This window comes from Dipodomys merriami, unplaced genomic scaffold, assembly GCF_024711535.1.
Source record: "Dipodomys merriami isolate MVZ:Mamm:240054 unplaced genomic scaffold, mDipMer1.0.p SCAF_1933, whole genome shotgun sequence".
NCBI classification, from domain to species: domain Eukaryota; kingdom Metazoa; phylum Chordata; class Mammalia; order Rodentia; family Heteromyidae; genus Dipodomys; species Dipodomys merriami.
The window spans coordinates 6,386-12,919 of record NW_027203308.1 but is presented as its reverse complement, the minus strand read 5'-3'; the positions used below and the strand labels follow the sequence as shown (position 1 = coordinate 12,919).

Sequence of the window (6,534 nt, the reverse complement as noted above, 5' to 3'; positions counted from 1 at the left end):
TCCTTTAGCTCATCTTCCTCCTAGACTTCTGTTCTTTGGACATTTCACAATGTACTCTCTTGAGAGAGTTCACTACCTTAACAGAGCTGTTGAAGAAGCTCTGCAATGACCCTGAAGGAGGACTGAGCAAGATAACTTCAGTTGGCCCTGAACCTGTATTGTGTCCTCTCTTCAGAGAGATATGACTCTACCATATAAAACATACTGGACTACAGATATATACAAATAAGTTGCCTCTAGACGCTTTATTGGTATTTTTGCCAACAAGGATAGTAAATATCATCTTGATTTGTCATTAGCACTAGAAAGGAGGCCGAAAAGCTGTATAATTTATCTAATCATTTTAGGTTATATTAAGTTACATAAAATCTATGTAAATAAAGTCTGAAAGATTTGTCTAGCCAGGTGCTTGTAGCTCATACATGTAATACTAACTACTCAGGTGTTGAGATCTGAGGATCTCAATTTGAAGCCAGTGTAGGTAGGAAAGCCTGTGAGACTCTTATTTCCAAATAACTAGTTGGTGGAGGGGGGCAGATGAGGAGGGGTAGGCTTGAGCTGTGGCTCAAGTGGTGGAGTGCTAGTCTTGAATGAAAAAGCTCAGGGAGAGCACCAAGACCCTGAGTTCAAGCCCCATGACAGGCACACACACACACAAAATGAAGTCTAAAAGAGAAAATATACATGGAAAGAAAAATAAGAAGGTTTAGTGTTTAAAAGAATTATCTCCCATACTTAATTTTTATTATATAACATTTGTTCACAGTCTTTTTGAGTTTCATAACTTCCTGATGGTAGTAGAAAGGGCATATACATTTAGCAGATCTTTTTTATTTCTCATTTTGTTTTTTGGTGTAAGACTGGAACTCAAACTTAGTACCTGTTGCTTTGGCTCATTGGGTAGTGCTCTACCAACCAACTAAACCATGCCTCCAACCCTGATGTTTTTGTTGGTTGTCGGGCTTAAACTGAGCCTGGGCACTGTTCCTGAGCTCTTCAGCTCAAAGCCAATGCTCTACCACTTGAGCCAAAGCATCCAATCCTAATCGGGTTTTTTTTTTTTTTGCCAATATTGGGGGTTGAATTCTGGTTCTGGGCACTATCCCTTAGCTCCTTTTTCTCAAGACTAGCATTCTACCACTTGAGCAATTTCTGGCTTTTAATTACAGATAAGACTTTCCTGACAAAGCTGACTTCAAACTGCAATCCTCAGATCTCATCCTCCTGGGTAACTAGGATTAGAATCATGAGCTAAAAAGAAAACTTTCTTTATATTTAAGAGGAAAAAAAGAGTGGTCTTAGACATGCCAAGGTCCTAAGTAAAAATGTGAGCTCTTAATCTTTTAATTCAGTGTTTTTCTCCAGTGGAATTCATACCAGTACTTATTTTTAAAAATAGTTCTGTCACCGCTAAAAGATAAAAGCATGAGTCCCTAAAGTATAATCCTAATGCATTTCTGCTGAGTGATAGATGTCTATTGATCTCTGCATAGACAGGAAATCAGATTAGCCTGTGTAAAATTTCATCAGGGCTGTCAAAGCCTGTGATCTACAGCACTGATAGTCTATTGTGACAGTTGGTTGTGTAGTAATATCTGGAATTTTCTCTTACTCATTTGTCTGCCTAGCTGGATGTTGAGACCTGGCAGCAGGAACAGCCTGTGGTACTACATACATGGACCAAAAAATCTGCCCATAAATATGAAAAAACTGCCATGAAGTATCTGTTTTTGTTAGCCCAGGGGCAACCTATTTTTAAGTGGAATTTGATGAGATGTGTGAAACCGAAAAGTGCTAAGACTCACGTTTTTTCTTCCAAGCAATAGTGGATCAAAAACAAGAGAAAGAATATAATAGAGATTATGCCTTCACAGGTATGATTATCTGGAATTTACAGACTCTAGAGGTGGGAAGACACACTTTGGCACAAAAGTTGGTACTTATAAGTGGCCAAAGGTAAGTCATATTTCCCAAACAAGGTAAATAAGTATGTCTGTAGCAATTCTTGTCCTTTTTCCAATTTTAGAGCAATAAAGGTATGGTGTTTGGAAAGGACTAGCTAGGCTCTGGTGGCTCATGTTCATATTGTTCAAAATCCTAGCTACTCAACAGGTTGATATTTGAGGAATAAGATTTAAAGCTAGCCTAGGTAGACAAATCTGAGAGCCCCATCTCAACCAGCAAAAAACCAGAGTGGAGACATGGCTTGAATGGTAGAATGACAGCCATGAGCAAAATAGCTGAAAAAGACTCAAAGCTCTAAGTACAAACCTTAATACAGTCACATTTCTAGAATGTAACCACACACATATTTCTGACAGTTGCTTTGATACTCTACTTGTAGAGAGGAACAGTTGCAGTAGAGATTATGTAGCCCACAAAAGCTAAAAATTTAACTATCTGGCTCTTCATAGGAAATTGGCTAATACCCAGGGTTGTCCAGAGTAAATTAAAGAGCTGTTAATTTCTGAGTTCAGAAGGGCCAGTGGATCCAAGAGAAAGACTTGAACCATGGTGAAAGCTAGGAGCCCAGTTGACAGATCTGTTTAATATCTGGGCTGCAGCCTGCTTCAGACTGTTTACTTCTCTCTCCTATCAAGGGTCTTGGTTGAGAACAAAGAACTGAGCCAGTGATCACTGGTTGAGCAGATAGTCACTTGAGTTTTAGAAAGCTGAACAGCAGTTTTCTACTAATTCTGCTTTCTACCTGTAGTTGTGAGTTTTGTGTTTTGGTATCATCTCTGTACATTTCTCCCTTAATAATTTTGAACTTGTAGAAATGGAGACTGCTTTTAAGATTTTTTTTGAGTCACAAAGAACATACTTCACTGCTGAGTTGTTGCCTCCTTCCATCTTGTTGACCACATGACTTTTGTTTGTCTCTAGAACGTGACGTTTAAGATGGTCCTCTTTCATTCTGACAGCAGTAATAATGAATAGGGCTACAAATTCACTGTCACTGCCTATGGCCTGCCTGATGTTGCCGTGTCTTGTGGGTTAGACTTGCAACTCCTTGTTTCTCGACTAATGGGCCGCCTTGACTCTCAGTGCATGACACTCAAGTCTGTGCATCGTAAGTTCACAGTCTTGTCCCTTCCTTTTTCATTACAACTGTTTTGAAGAGCAAGGTAGGAACTCTCTCTCATAGATGGTCTCCACCTCACAAAAGAGCAAGGTATTAATAATGTTTCTTTTTTGTTTTCTTTAAACCAAATCAAAACAGTTTACCCACTGGACACCATTGGGAAGTTTCTTGACTCAGGCTTTGGCCCTATCACAAAATACGTTGTGGATGCCCTCTATGGAGGACAATTGGGAAATTGCTCTTTATAGCAGCATCATAGTCATTTTTAGAGATTTAAGTATATTCCAACTAGAAGGTAGAAATATAGTCATTTGATTGTTGTTTAAGTGAAATTTATGTGAACATAAATAGGTATGTGAATATATATATATTATCCTAAAATACATTAACCACCTTCTTATCATTTGTTCTAAGGGGTAGATTCATAGAATAAATCTTTTGGAGTATTTTATATCTATATAATTTTTAAAATATTTTTCTGATTGTAAAATCAAATATCATTCATCCTAAATGGTCACTTTCTGTTAGGATTTTAAAAAGAGGTAGCTAAGGAAGTACAGCAGTATGTACGTGGTGTTCAGGTAAGGGGTAGGTTTATTCATCATTCCGGCTGACACCAGGCCATCTTGGTCCTCAGCGTGGTGGGGAAAGGACTGGGAAAGAGAGCTTGAAGAGCTGGGAATAAGAGAGAAAATAGCTAGAAAAGAGAGCACCTGGGAAAGGTGGGAAAGAGAGAGCTAGGAAATAGAAGAGACCTGGGAAAGAGAAGAGAAGGAAAGAGCTGAGAAAGAGCTAGAAAAGAGCAGAGAAAGGGCATCTGGGCCTGGGCTAGGCCTTATCTAAGGTATGGGCGGAGAAAGTTGTGGCCACATCAAATTCAGATGTGACCTCAGCAGATGCAGATGTGACCTCTTCCATGTGTGCCAGTTGCCTAGATAACGCAAGTACTGGGTAGAAAATTTGCTGCATGCCTAGATAACGCAAGTACTGGGTAGAAAATTTGCTGCAAGGAGGGTGGAGTCTGCTTGCCATCCAGGAGCCGACTTTACACTTTCCAAAGCCTGTGTGTCTAATTTCCCTTAGGTTCTTTTTTTAAAAAAAATTTATTGTGAAAATACTGTACAGAGGGGTTACAATTACATTGGCAAGGCAATTAGTACATTTCTTATCAAGCATTGCTGCTACCTCCTTTGTTTCCTCTTCCCATCCCTCAACTGCCCCCCGCCCCCCGCCATCCTGCCAAAGTTGTAAAGTTCGTTTTTCAACATAACAATTTGTCCATCTCATTGTTGTAATGGGTCCACCTATATCACTATTTAAACAGTTTGTTTTTGCCCTTCCCCTCCACAAATTATACCAACATCAAATACAATGAAAGCAGGGATTATACCATGGGGGAGGGACATACAAAGCAACAAAGAAATGATCTTATAAATATGTTAGATACAATTGCAAGAAAGAAAAAACAACGTTTGACTACTTATCTTGGGGTTCATATCACCTAGCATCAACTTATCTGACCTTTTCTTCTTGTCTCAGACATAAACTAGTAGTTCAGATTTCAAACTGACAAATAAATGTAAGGAAGCCAACAAAAAAATTCAGTTCCTCTCATCTGATGATGCCTTTACAACAATGAGGAAAGAGTTCATCCTGCTAAGGAATTATGATAGGATATCAAAAAGAAAATTCATTCTTCTAGGTCTTCCATATTTTTTCAATGTAACCTAAATGATGTAAAACACAATATACTGCTCTGATACTTTTACGTTTTATCAGTTTTGCACATTTTCATATGGACTTCACCTCAGTCTACAACATTCCTTCATTATTCTGTCCCTGATATTTTTACACTACCACGACATAAGAACATTTTCATATGATTTTTATTATAAAAAAACTGTACAGAGGTGTCTCATTTATGAGAGCAAATAATGAGTACATTTCCTAACAAGCATTGTTCCCTCTTCCCACCATCCCTTCCCTCCCACCTCCACAAATACGCTCCCCTTCCCCCTTCCCCTGCCTAAATTGTAAAGTTCATTTTTCAGCAGAGTGTCTTGTGCATCTCATTGATACAATGGGTTAACCTGTATCCCTATTTAACCATTTTGTATTTCCCTTCTCCTCGTCAAATTAGAGAAACGTATACACAGGATGTAGGTGTACCAACTTCAAATACAATGAAAACAGGGGTTATAGCGTGCGGGAGGAACATATACAGAAACAAAAAAAATCATATTGCACATCATAAGTACATTAGAAACAATAACAAGAAAGAAAAAACATACTTGTGTCCCTGTCTTTGGGTTCATTTCCCTTAATATCATCTTATCTGCTCATATGCACATAGCTTTTGAATTATTCTGCTTATCCCAGACATATATTAGTTATTGAAAATAAGGGAAACCACGGGACCTATGTTTCTTTGGACTTGGCTTACTTCACTTAATAAAATTTTTCCAAGACTTTCCAATTCCTAACAAATTGGGTGATACCATTCTTTCTGATGGAGGCATAGAATTCTGTTGTGTATGTACACCCATATTTTCTTGATCCATTCATCTACTGAGGGGCATCAGGGTTGGCTCTATATCAGCTATTGTAAATAATGCTGCAGTAAACATAGCTGTGCTGGTAGTTTTAGTATGGTCTTGTTTGTGATCATTTGGGTAAATGCCCAAAAGTGGGATTGCTGGGTCATAGGAAAGCTTTATATGGAGTCTTTTGAAGAGCCTCCATACTGCTTTCCAAAGTGGTTGAACAAGTTTACATACCCACCAAGAATGCAGTAGAGTTCCCTGTGGCCACATACTCTCCAGCATCTGTTGTTGCAAAAATATGGAACATTTCACTAATTTGCATGTCAACCTTGCTCAGGGGCCATGCTAATCTTCTCTGTATTGTTCCAATTTTAGCGTATTTGCTGCCTAATTGAGCACAGAACATTTTTTATATATAAAGTGTAATTGATTTTCTTAAACTAGACAATTCAAAAAAAAAGTAAGTTCAAAAGAATTCTTGTGAAATTTTAGAACCATGTATTTCTTCTTCTTCTTCTTCTTCTTCTTCTTCTTCTTCTTCTTCTTCTTCTTCTTCTTCTTCTTCTTCTTCTTCTTCTTCTTCTTCTTCTTCTTCTTCTTCTTCTTTTTTAGCAATACAACAAACTGTTAAAACCATGTATTTCTTACATAAGCACACATTTAAGAATAAAGTCAAGATTGGCATGTCAAAAACAAAATAATTCCAGATATTTGTTGTTCAAGAGATGTATAAGAGGAGAAATTCATTTATTCTATACAAGGCACCTGTCATAATGAACACTGCAGCAAGTGTTAAGGTTTGTTAAGTTTTAAATGTATTTAATTTTGGGAATTTGCATATATATGCCAAAATTAGGACTGTTTGGCTGGTCATAAACTTTTCTATAAAGTATTTAAGGCTTATGG

The 6,534-nt window shown here is 37.8% G+C and overlaps 1 non-coding gene across 1 annotated transcript; it reads right to left on the bottom strand.

Moving 5' to 3' along the window:
* Positions 1-5,920: 5,920 nt before the first annotated feature.
* LOC138831352 (U6 spliceosomal RNA) lies at positions 5,921-6,027 on the bottom strand. Its single transcript, XR_011373268.1, has one exon. It is a non-coding gene; the product is annotated as a U6 spliceosomal RNA (small nuclear RNA).
* Between the last annotated feature and the right edge of the window lie 507 nt (positions 6,028-6,534).